Source organism: Oncorhynchus tshawytscha, linkage group LG02 (genome assembly GCF_018296145.1).
Source record: "Oncorhynchus tshawytscha isolate Ot180627B linkage group LG02, Otsh_v2.0, whole genome shotgun sequence".
NCBI classification, from domain to species: domain Eukaryota; kingdom Metazoa; phylum Chordata; class Actinopteri; order Salmoniformes; family Salmonidae; genus Oncorhynchus; species Oncorhynchus tshawytscha.
In genome coordinates, this window is record NC_056430.1 from 46,231,582 (window position 1) to 46,244,771 (window position 13,190).

General features: G+C 43.2%; 1 protein-coding gene across 11 annotated transcripts in view; it reads right to left on the bottom strand.

The window, feature by feature from the left end:
- LOC112244872 (nuclear pore complex protein DDB_G0274915) overlaps positions 1–13,190 on the bottom strand; it is a 710,200-nt gene that overhangs the window by 666,228 nt on the left and 30,782 nt on the right. The gene's annotated exons all lie outside the window — the stretch shown is intronic.

Sequence of the window (13,190 nt, forward strand, 5' to 3'; positions counted from 1 at the left end):
AAATATTAGCAATCTAGGACAGAGTAGGATGCAGTTCACTATGGGCACGCAATTCATCCAAAGTGAAAATACTGCCCCCTATTAACCCAGGCAATCGCATTTGTTGACTTCTGTAACCGAAAAAGCCTTGGGTTCATGCATGTTAACATCAGAAGCCTCCTCCCTAAGTTTATTTTATACACTGCTTTAGCACACTCCGCCAACCCTGATGTCCTTGCTGTGTCTGAGTCCTGGCTTAGGAAGGAAACCAAAAAGTTCTGAGATTTCCATCCCGAACTACAACATTTTCCGTCAAGATAAAACTTCCAAAAGGGGAGGAGTTGCAATCTACTGCAGAGATAGCCTGCAAAGTTCTGTCATACTTTCCATGTCTATGCCCAAACAGTTCGAGCTTCTTATTTAAAAAATAAAAAAAATAAGTCTCTCACTGTTACAGCCTGTTATAGACCCCCCTCAGCTCACAGCTGTGCCCTGGACACCTTATGTGAATTGATTTCCCCCCATCTATCTTCAGAGTCTGTTCTGTTAGTGACTTAAACTGGGATATGCCCCGGCAGTCATACAATCTAAGCTAGATGCCCTCAATCTCACACAAATTATCAAGGAACCCACCAGGTACAACCCTAAATCTGTAAACATGGGCACCCTCATAGATATTATCCTGACCAACTTGCCCTCCAAATACACCTCTGCTGTTTTCAATCAGGATCTCAGCGATCACTGTCTCATTGCCTGCATCCACTATGGGTACGCGGTCAAACGGCCACTGTCAAACGCTCCCTAAAACACTTCTGCCAGCAGGCCTTTCTAATCGAGGATGCCTGGTCTTTCTTTAAAAGTGATTTCCTTAAATAAGCATTCCCCTTTCAAAAAATGTAGAACTAAGAACATATATAGCCCTTGGTTCACTCCAGACCTGACTGCCCTCGACCAGCACAAAAACATCCTCTGGCAGACTGCACTAGAATTGAATAGTCCCCGCGATATGAAACTTTTCAGGGAAGTCAGGCATCAATACATGCAGTCAGTCAGGAAAGCAAAGGCTAGCTTTTTCAAACAGAAACTCCAAAAAGTTTTGGGACACTGTAAAGTCAATGGAGAACAAGAGCACCTCCTCCCAGCTGCCCACTGCACTGAGACTAGGTAACACTGTCACCAACGATAAATCCACGATAATCGAGAATTTCAATAAGCATTTCTCGATGGCTTGCTTTCCTCTATGCTACCCCAACCCCGGCCAACAGCTCCGCACCCCCCGCAGCTACTTGCCCAAGCCTCCCCAGCTTCTCCTTCACCCAAATACAGAAAGCAGATGTTCTGAAAGGGCCGCGAAACCTGATCCCCTACAAATCAGCTGGGCTAGACAATCTGGACCCTCTCTTTCTAAAATTATCCGACGCCATTGGTGCAACCCATATTACCAGTCTGTTCAACCTCTCTTTCGTATCGTCCGAGATCCCTAAAGATTGGAAGGCTGCCGCGGTCATCCCCCTCTTGAAAGGGGGTGAGACTCTACACCCAAACTGTTATAAACCTATATCCATCCTGCCCTGCCTTTATAAAGTCTTCGAAAGCAAAGATAATAAACAGATCACTGACCATTTAGAATCCCACTGTACCTTCTCCGCTGTGCAATCCGGTTTCCGAGCTAGTCACTGGTGCACCTCAGCCACGCTCAAGATACTAAACGCTATCATAACCGCCATCGATAAAAGACAGTACTGTGCAGCCGTCTTCATTGACCTGGCCAATGGTTTTGACTCTGTCAATCACTGTATTCTTATCGACAGACTCAACAGCCTTGGTTTCTCAAATCACTGCCCCGCCTTGTTTACCAACTACTTCTTAGACAGAGTTCAGTGTGTCAAATCGGAGGGCCTGTTGTCCGGACCTCTGGCATTCTCTATGGGCGTACCACAGGGTTCAATTCTTGGGTCGGCTCTTTTTCTGTATATTTCAACGATTTCGCTCTTGTTGCAGATGATTCCCTGATCCACCTCTACACAGACGGCATCATTCTGTATATATCCATGTATACATCCGGCCCTTCTTTGGACTCTGTGTTATCCTCTCTAGGGTATGTGGGACGGTAGCGTCTCACCTCGTCAACAGCCAGTGAAACTGCAGGGTGCCAAATTCAAAACAACAGAAATCCCATAGTTAAAATTCCTCAAACATACATGTATTTTACATCATTTTAAAGATACACTTGTTGTAAATTCAGCCAGAGTGTCCGATTTCAAAAAGGCTTTACGACGAAAGTAAACCAAACGATTATGTTAGGTCAGAGCAAAGTCACAGAAAAACAGGTCAGAGCAAAGTCACAGAAAAACACAGCCATTTTTCCAGCCAAAGAGAGGAGTCACAGAAAGCAGAAATAGAGATCAAATTAATCACTAACCTTTGATGATCTTCATCAGATGACACTCATAGGACTTCATGTTACACAATATATGTATGTTTTGATCGGTAAAGTTCATTTTTATACCCAAAAATCTGAGTTTACTTTGGCGAGTTATGTTCAGTAGTTCCAAAACATCCAGTGATTTTGCAGAGAGCCACATCATTTTACAGAAATAGTCATCATAAATGTTGATGAAAATACAAGTGTTATACATGGAATTTTAGATCCACTTCTCCTTAATGCAACCAATGTGTCAGATTTCCAAAAAACCTTATGGAAAAAGCAAACAATGCAATAATCTGAGTACGGCGCTCAGACGACAAATCAACCCAAAGACATATCCGCCATGTTGGAGTCAACAGAAGTCAGAAATAGCATTAGAAATATTCACTTGCCTTTGATGATCTTTATCAGAATGCACTCCCAGGAATCCCAGTTCCACAATAAAAGTTTGTTTTGTTCGATAATGTCCATCATTTATGTCCAAATTCCTCCTTGTTGTTCGCACGTTCAGTACACAATCTAAACTCATGCAAGTCCAGCGGAAAGTACAGACAAAAAGTCAAAAATAAGAAGTTATATTCCAGTCCGTAGAAACATGTCAAACGAAGTATAGAATCAATCTTTAGGATGTTTTTAACATAAATCTTCAATAATGTTCCAACCGGATAATTCCTTTGTCTTCAGAAATGCAATGGAACTCAAGCTAACTCTCACATGAGCGCGCATGGTCAGCTCGTGGCACTCTGGGAGAGACCTTACTCAATCCACTCTCATTCGCCCCCACTTCACAGTAGAAGCATCAAACAAGGTTCTAAAGACTGTTGACATCTATCTGTGTTTGGTGATTGTGAAATACTCTCAGTTTCAGATTGATGTTACATCCTTTTAGAATACATTACATTTACAGTACTGTAGATTCAAAGGATGGAAGTTAAACTGTCTATTTATTTTCTCTAGTCTGATACGTACCACATATACAGCTCAATCCTCGACAGACCAGCAACCTCAGCCCAGCCGGATGTGTTGTACAGTCTTCTGCAGGCACACTGAAACTGGCTTTCTGTCTGTCTCACAGAAATACTGTTTCTTTCAGGATGTCCTTTATTTATCACAGTTCTCTGCTGCCTGTGACTGGAACGAATTGCAAAAATCGCTGAAGTTGGAGACTTTTATCTCCCTCACCAACTTCAAACATCTGCTATCTGAGCAGCTAACCGATCGCTGCAGCTGTATGTAATATTTGTGTTGTGGAGAAATGACCAGGCAGGAGACGGGAGTACCGTTAGTTTTCGTTTAGTCAAAAACCCCTCGAGCTCTACAGTTCCCGTCATTCCAGTGCGCATGTGCATTTCCTATTAGGTGTAGTAACGTAACACTGCCGTAATGCATTACTGCTTAGTAACAGCACAGTAACTAATATAAACAGATGTAGATCCCAGATACTACACTCCTCCCCCATAGTGTTTAACTCCCAGAGAACAAGGTAAATATGTTAGGTAACTACTAATGCAATATCTGAACAATGCATTCTTAAACATTTTTCAACTACTGGGTTGAAGCAGACTTTTCAGAGCCCAGCACAAATCCAGGGGATTATTCTGCCCCGAAGATGGAGTTTGTGTCCTAATAACTAACCCAGGTAATGTCCTTTTTCTTTCCTTTTATCTAGGACATATTAAAGTGTTTGTTTTACTGTCCGTTACCTCCTTAACCAGCTCAACTCACAGGTCAAGCTTTTGAGGTGCCCTTCGCTGTCGAATAGGATATCTCCGCTCCTCCTGGGCTTCCTGTGGTGGGCCAGGTTCGGGTGGAAGGTCAGGCTCTGTCTCTCCCGTACGTCCACAGTCAGGAGAATAGTCCTGGGGGTCATTATTGTTCTTGTTCTCTCGGCATGTCTCTGCTGGGGCGTTGGACCGTAGCAGATGATCCACATGAACGTTGACCTGGCGATGACCAATTTGGACTTGGTAAGTCAAAGGTCCTCTGCGTTGCAAGATCACACCTGAGTTCCACAGGCGCTTGGGGTGTCTGAAATCACGTACCATCACCCTCTCTTCCTCTTTGAATTCTCTGACAGTCTTTGAGTGTCTGTCATGAGCTTTCTTCTGCTGTAGCTGGTGCTTTGCCACAGTGCTTGACAAGTCTGGTTTCAACAATGTCAGGCGGGTACGTGGTTGGCATTTCAGAAACAGTTCAGCTGGTGTACATTCCGTTACTGTGTGTGGGGTGTTACGGTAAGTAAACAGGAACCGGGGAAGCCTTTGGTGGATGGGCACAGACTGAACCTGGAGTCTAGTCCAGGCCTTCTTAAAGGTTTGCACGGATCTCTCCGCTGCTCCGTTTGATGCCGGATGGTAAGGTGGTGACAGGATGTGCCTTACTCCGTTGTTCTTGAGAAACATTTCAAAATCTAGCTCCTTGACTAGTCCAAAGGATGCAAACAGGTGTCTGAGAAGATTGATGGTCTTCTCAGCTGTGGTCAGTTGAGTAGGGAACACTTCCATCCACTTGGAATGGACATCGACGACAACAAGGAAATGTTGCTTGTCAATTTCGGCGTAATCCACATGGATGCGTTCCCAAGGTGTAGCAGCCCAGGACCATGGATGAAGAGGTGCAGCAGCAGGCTTGTTGCGAACAGCTTCACAAGGTGAGCAGTGGCCTACATGCTGTTGAATGTCCTGATCCAGTCCAGGCCACCACAGATAACTGCGAGCGAGTGCTTTCATTCGAGTGATCCCTGGATGTCCCTCATGCAGGTCAGATAGCAGTCTACTCTGGAATTTGTGAGGTACCACCACCCTTGATCCCCACAGAACACACCCTTGATCAGTGGACAACTGGTCTTTCTTGTCGATGAATGGACGAAGGTTATCGTCATTTACGAAGGTTGGCCAACCGCCTAATGTTAAGTCCAAGACTTTGGAAAGCACTGGGTCTTTCCTTGTTTCCTCTGCTATGTCAGAAGCAGATATGGACAGTTCATCAATGAGAGAGATCTGGAAGACTGCTCTATCGTCTTCACTGTCGGAGTCACTATTGCATGGTAGTCTTGATAGTGCATCGGCATTTGCGTGATCACTGGATCGTCTGTACTCAATCTCGTAGTCATAGGCTAACAATATCAGAGCCCAACGTTGCATTCGAAGTGCAGCAAGGGTTGGCATAGCTGATTTTGGTCCAAGGATGGCCAACAGAGGCTTGTGATCTGTCAGCAGTTGGAACTTCCTTCCGTAGAGGTATTTGTGAAACTTCTTCACTCCGAATATTATGCTCAGGGCTTCCTTCTCAATTTGAGCGTAATTTTTCTCACTTGGTGACAGAGTCCGTGATGCAAATGCAATAGGGTGTTCTTCACCTGACGGTAGAACATGTGAGATGACGGCTCCTACTCCGTATGGAGATGCATCACACGCGAGTCTCAGCTTCATCTCTGTGTTATAGTGGGCAAGCCACTTGCTCTTTAGCAGACGCTGTTTGCAAGTCTTGAATGCTTCTTCGCATTGTGGGGACCAATTCCACTTTGTATCGGCCTGCAGCAGTTGGTGAAGCGGATGCAACAATGTGGACAAGTTTGCCACAAACTTTCCGTAATAGTTCAGGAGCCCCAAAAATGACCTCAGCTCTGAGATATTTGTGGGTGCTGGAGCGTTTACGATTGCTTCCACCTTGCTGTTGGTTGGGTGCAGGCCTTGTGCATCAATCTTGTATCCGAGATACTCCACTGAGTCCTGGAGGAACTCACACTTGCTGCGTTTCATTCTCACTACATATTTCTCCAGTCTTGACATCACTTTGTCAAGCACTACAAGGTGCTCTCCAATGGTTGGTGCTGACACGAGGATGTCGTCCATGAAGCACACAACATGGTCTATACCGTCCAAGATCTGATCCATTGTTTGTTGGAATATCGCTGGAGCTGTCGAGATTCCATAGGCCAAGCGATTGAATCTGAATAGCCCCTTGTGTGTATTGATGGTCAGATACTGTTCTGACTCCGGATCCAGCTTCAGTTGCTGATAAGCGAATGCCAGGTCCAGCTTACTGAAAACCTTCCCACCAGCTAGAGTGGCAAACAGATCTTCAGCGTTTGGTAGTGGATATTCCTCTGGTAGTATGCAGCGATTTACTGTGACCTTGTAGTCACCGCACATTCTGACGGTCTTGTCTTTCTTTGGGACTACAACAATCGGAGCGGCCCAGTCGCTCCTCGCTACTTTCGTGATTATGTTATTCTTCTGTAGGCGGTCCAGTTCCTTCTCTACTGCTTCCTTAAGAGCATAGGGAACTGGACGTGGTTTGTGAAAGATAGGCTTGGTTCCTTCTTGCACTCTGACTTTTGCTGTGAAGTCTTGTATTTCACCGTAGCCATCTTTGAAAAGTTCTTTGTGCTTCTCCAGCATGTTAGTGAGTGTAGCCTGACTCACTGGTTTGTCATTTCTCAGACTGAAGATTTCTCCCCAGTTCAACTTGATCTTTTGTAGCCAGTTTCTGCCTAACAAGGCTGATTTTTCTCCTTTAACAATGACAAGCGGTAGCGTCCACTCCTTCCCCTCATACCGGACTGGTACCTGGATCTGCCCTAACACAGGAATAGTGTCACCAGTGTATGAAGAAAGGCGGATGGACGCGGGCTGAAGAGGACACTCTTTCAGTTTTTCTTTGTAGAGTCTCTCTGGAACCAGAGATACAGACGCTCCGGTGTCCAGCTGCATTTTAACCTGTTTTCCCGCTAACTCCATGTTGAGATAGATTCCATCTTTTAGTTGTTGAGCTGTGTACACTGTGAACAGTTCCACTACTGTTTCAGTTGTACCTTCCTCTTCTTGTGCTGCGTCTGACACTTTGTGCGCTCTTGCTGTGCGTTTCCAGGCTTTACACACTCTCTGTAAATGTCCAACCTTTCCACAATTGTGGCACTTTTCATTATGGAATCGACATTCACTGTGCTGATGATTATCTCCCCCACATCTGTAGCAACTTGGCTTAGACCTTTGAGATGTGGGCTGCTTTGTTCTTGTGTAACCTTGAGGACGGGACTGAAAAAAGTGTGACCTTTGTGAGCTTTTTCCACCACGTGCATCACTGACCTTGTGAACACCTTTCTGACGTTCTGCATGTCCCGATAGCTCAATAGTATCCCTGTGGGCAAGCTGGAGTCCAAGTGCTCTATCACAGGCTTTCTTAAAGGTCAGGTCCTTCTCTGACAGGAGCCTTCTGTGATATGCTTCACCTGTGAGACCACATACAAACTTGTCTCGGAGAGCATCATCAAGAAATCGTGCAAACTCACATGTACTTGCCAGCCTTTTCAAAGCAAGGATGTAGTCAGCCACGGTTTCCCCTTGACTCTGGTGACGTTGGTCAAATCTGAAACGTTCTGCAATGAGAATTGGCTTAGGCTTGAAATACCTTGAAAGAGTTTCAGTCAGTTCTGCATAGTTCAACTCCACTGCTTTCATTGGTTCAATGAGACCTTTCAGCAATCCATACTCAGTTGGACCCAAAACACTGAGAAATACGTCTGCTTTCTTTCCATCTTTGATTTCATTTGCAGCCAGCCAACGCTCAAAACGCTCCAAATAGGAATCAAAATCCTCTTTTGTAGCCTCAAACTCTGGTACTCGACCAATGGTTGCCATTTTCACAGTTAATTGTTCAGTTTCCTTATATTCCTTAATTTTCTGAATATTCATCTACTTCTTCACTTCAGAAGTTTCTGCAATTATTTCATTTACTGCACTCATTTGTATTAATGTACACACCGTGTTACGTTCCTTCTTCTTTTTTTCTTTCTTCTTGCCAATATTTCTCCACTGAGATCGCCTAATTTCAATGGGTTCAATGAGACAGTTTCTTTTATTTAACCACCAGAGGGCAGTGTCGCTATTCTGGACTCCAATAGTCTTGCTACTTGGCAGCTCCTGAATACTGTACTAGCAGTGCTAGCAGTGGTTAGCCTTTTACTGGCGAAAGAAAATAAATATAACTGACGAATTACATAATTATTTTGAGTTTCATTACTCACGCAACATTCTTCCCTTCAAGCAATGTCCGTTTATGTAGTTTAATCCCATCCTCGTCGCCACTGTAATATTTGTGTTGTGGAGAAATGACCAGGCAGGAGACGGGAGTACAGTTAGTTTTCGTTTAGTCAAAACCCCTCGTGCTCTACAGTTCCCGGCATTCCAGTGCGCATGTGCATTTCCTATTAGGTGTAGTAACGTAACACTGCCGTAATGCATTACTGCTTAGTAACAGCACAGTAACTAATATAAACAGATGTAGATCCCAGATACTACACTGTACATAGTCTATCGGTAAATAGCCCACCCATTTTTACCTACCTCATCCCCATACTGTTTTTATTTATTTACTTTTCTGCTCTTTTGCACACCAATATCTATACCTGTACATGACCATCTGATCATTTATCACTCCAGTGTTAATCTGCAAAATTGTAATTATTCGCCTACCTCCTCATGCCTTTTGCACACAATGTATATAGACTCCCCTTTTTTTCTACTGTGTTATTGACTTGTTAATTGTTTACTCCATGTGTAACTCTGTGTTGTCTGTTCACACTGCTATGCTTTATCTTGGCCAGGTCGCAGTTGCAAATGAGAACTTGTTCTCAACTAGCCTACCTGGTTAAATAAAGGTGAAATAAAAAAAACTAAAAATAAAACACATCATGTTACTGTAAATAAGTATCTAATATATCTACTGCTCTGCCGTTTCAAGTCATAAGTGACATACAATTCCTGTTTGGCCCTGTCTGTAAGTATCATCGGATGGGGCCACAGTGTCTCCTGACCCCTCCTGTCTCAGCCTCCAGTATTTATGCTGCAGTAGTTTATGTGTCGGGGGCTAGGGTCAGTTTGTTATATCTGGAGTGCTTTTCCTGTCTTATACGGTGTCCTGTGTGAATTTAAGTATGCTCTCTCTAATTATCTCTTTCTCTCATTCCTTCTCTCTCTCGGAGAACCTGAGCCCTTGGACCATGCCTCAGGACTACCTGGCATGATGACTCCTTGCTTTCCCCAGTCCACCTGGCCGTGCTGCTGCTCCAGTTTCAACTGTTCTGCCTGCGGCTATGGAACCCTGACCTGTTCACCTGACGTGCTACCTATCCCAGGCCTGCTGTTTTCAACTCTCTAGAGACAGCAGGAGCGGTAGAGATACTCTTAATGATCGGCTATGAAAAGCCAGCTGACATTTACTCCTGATGTGCTGACCTGTTGCACCCTCGACAACCACTGTGATTATTATTATTTGACCATGCTGGTAATTTATAAACATTTTAACATCTTGGCCATGTTCTGTTATAATCTCCACCCGGCACAGCCAGAAGAGGACTGGCCACCCCTCATAGCCTGGTTTCTCTCTAGGTTTCTTCCTAGGTTTTGGCCTTTCTAGGGAGTTTTTCCTAGCCACCGTGCTTCTACACCTGCATTGCTTGCTGTTTGGGGTTTTAGGCTGGGTTACTGTACAGCACTTTGAGATATCAGCTGATGTGAAATTAGTTTAATAACCCCAAAGTTCTCTCCACCTCATGTCAGAATGAGTAGAATTGAAGGACATTAGCTTTAAAGCTCCAAATGTTTCTCTCCCCCTGCCATGAGCGGGGCCACTAAAATATTTTGCCAGCGAGGTGATCAAATCTAGCTTAGGGTATCCAAAATGCTAGAAACTTCCCTGATCTACCGTAGCACTCATGGACACCTGGCTTCTGTTACTTGCCTATCCATAATATTTGTTACTGTGTTAGAAAATTAAGATCATACTGTACATATGTACATTCTGTTTCAACACACACCTGAACCCAGCGGTCAGGATAGTGGATCAGGCTACAGAGGATGGCTTTCTTTGTTGAAAAAAAGGAGTGTCTCTCCCCTCACCTCCTATATAAATCCCTCTTCTATAAGACCCTTGAGGTACAGATAATACAAACTTCTATTGTACCCGGTAGGCTAGGAGTCAGGAAGCAAGTACAGGGAGTTAATTTGATACTTGAACCGTAGACCAAAACAAGAGTAGCGTGCAGACATATAACACAGGGAAAGAATCAACAACACCTGAGGAAGAACCAAGGGGAGTGAGAGATATAGGGGAGGCAATCAGGAAGGTGATGGAGTTTAGGTGTGCGTCATGAGGCGCAGGAGCTTGTAACGATGGCGTCAGGTGTGTGTAATGATGAGACAACTGGCAACATCGAGCGCAGGAGAGATGGAGTAAATGTGACACCTATGCTTTTTTGCTCTGTTCGAAATGTTGTCTTTTGTAAAACACAAAAGTAATCCGAATAAAAGCAGAAGAATTCCCTCGTCTTTGTTAGTATTTGACATTATTGGATTTAGATTATTCTGTCACGCCCTGACCTTAGATATCTCTGTTTTTCTATATATTTTGGTTAGGTCAGGGTGTGACTAGGGTGGGTACACTAGTTGTTGTATGCCTTGGGGAGTTGTTGTATGCCTAGGGGAGTTGTTGTATGCCTAGGGGAGTTGTATGCCTAGGGGAGTTGTTGTATGCCTAGGGGAGTTGTATGCCTAGGGGAGTTGTATGCCTATGTTGGCCTGTTATGGTTCCCAATCAGAGACAGCTGTTTATCATTGTCTCTGATTGGGGATCATATTTAGGTAGCCATTTTCCTTGTTTGTGTTGTGGGATCTTGTCTACATTGAGTTGCCTGAGTGCATATCAGTAGCTTCACGGTTCGGTTTGTTAGGTGAGTTTCAGTTGATTAAAATATGTGGAATTCTACTCACGCTGCGCCTTGGTCTCATCTTTACGACGAACGTGACATATTCAAGATAATGCAAAAATGATGTACTGTTATCTATGTCACCTTTTTCAGGCCATTGGTGAAGTTCAAGGTGCTATTTTTCCAAAATATCTATTTCAGTCCATATAACGGCTTGTCATCTTAACAGAACCTCTTCTGGTCAGTTTCCCAGAGACAGTTTATGCCTAGTTGTAACAGTATTTGCCGTCTGAAGAAGAGGAATCATCGGACCAAAGCGCAGCGTGGTAAGTGTTCATGCTTTTATTATTAAAACTGAACACTATAACAAAGGGAATAACTGAAACAGTCCTGAAAGGTACTAAACAGAAATTAACCACACACAAAAACCCTGTGGGGAAAAGCTACCTAAGTATGGTTCCCAATCAGAGACAACGATAGACAGCTGTCCCTGATTGAGAACCATACCCGGCCAAAACAAAGAAATACAAAAAAAAAGAAGATAGAATGCCCACCCAAATCACATCCTGACCAAACCAAAATAGAGACATAAAAAGCTCTAAGTCAGGGCGTGACACTACTCCTGGACTAAAAAGCATGTTCAATGGACAATTTACATATTTTACACCAGTGGTAGGCTTAATCTGTGTCTGGGAAACCAACAATTGGTGTTATGGACTACAGGTAGTCAAGGACATTGATAATTTTGCCTTTGCATCCAGATTCTCTGTATTGTGGTCAGTTCTACTGTGAGGAGGGCAAAGAAAAACCAGTAAATGTATGATGTCACGTATCCATACCTACAAACAGATGCACACATGCACATACAGACACACACACACACACACACAACAGGGTGTTACCTGCATTATTGCTTATCTGCATTATTGAACATGACTCACCAAAGATAAATTTAATGTGAAAACCCTTTAGAGTAACACTTAACTTGACACCCTGTATCATAACACATTATGACCCGGTCATAACCATGTCATAATATGTCATAACAGCTGACATAATTTGTCATAACATGGTCTTTACACTGTCATGACCCATAAATTTACACCTGTTGACACATATATTGCATTATGTTATGACACCATAAGAGTGTGAAAACCCACATGTTTTCAAAAGATTTTTTTTCCTGCCAAGAAGTTTCCTTTCATTTGAAAGTTTGTCTTAAATCATTTGTTGTTGTAATGAATTCTTTACAGTCACGTTTTTAAACGGAAAATATACTTTATGAAACTGTCATGACGCATTATAACCATCTTGTGTCACCTGGACTAAGAAAATATACTTTATGACACTGTCAAGAAGGATGTTGACCATCATAATCATATAAACCACACAGGCCTGTCACATACATACCCTTATATCAGTCCTGCTCCTGAAGTCTACTCTTGCATTCATCCCAGTCACAAGCAATAGAGCACTGTGTTAGGTGCATGTCTGACATCAATGTGTACGCAATTACAGTGAAAATGTAAAATGGTCATTAAGAAATAAATATAACATGAACATACTGTTGACAGGTGACATGGATTGTTTTGCCTTGTGTGGGAGGTGTTGTGGGTTTTGACACACTTATGAAGTTGTCACAACCAGCCATAAAATAACACAATATTTGTCACAACAGGTCTAAATGCACAGTTGAAGTCGGAAGTTTACATGCACTTAGGTTGGAATCATTAAAACTCTTTTCAACCACACCACAAATTTCTTGTTAACTAACTATAGTTTTGGCTAGTCAGTTAGGAATCTACTTTGCATGACACAAGTAATTTTTTCAACAATTGTTTACAGACAGATTATTTCACTTATAATTCACTGTGTCAGAAGTTTACCTCCACTAAGTTGACTGTGCCTTTAAACAGCTTGGAAAATTCCAGAAAATGATGTCATGGCTTTAGAAGCTTCTGATTAGGCTAATTGACATAATTTGAGTCAATTGGAGGTGTACCTGTGGATGTATTTCAAGGCCTACCTTCAATCTCAGTGCCTCTTTGCTTGACATCATGGGAAAATCAAAGAAAT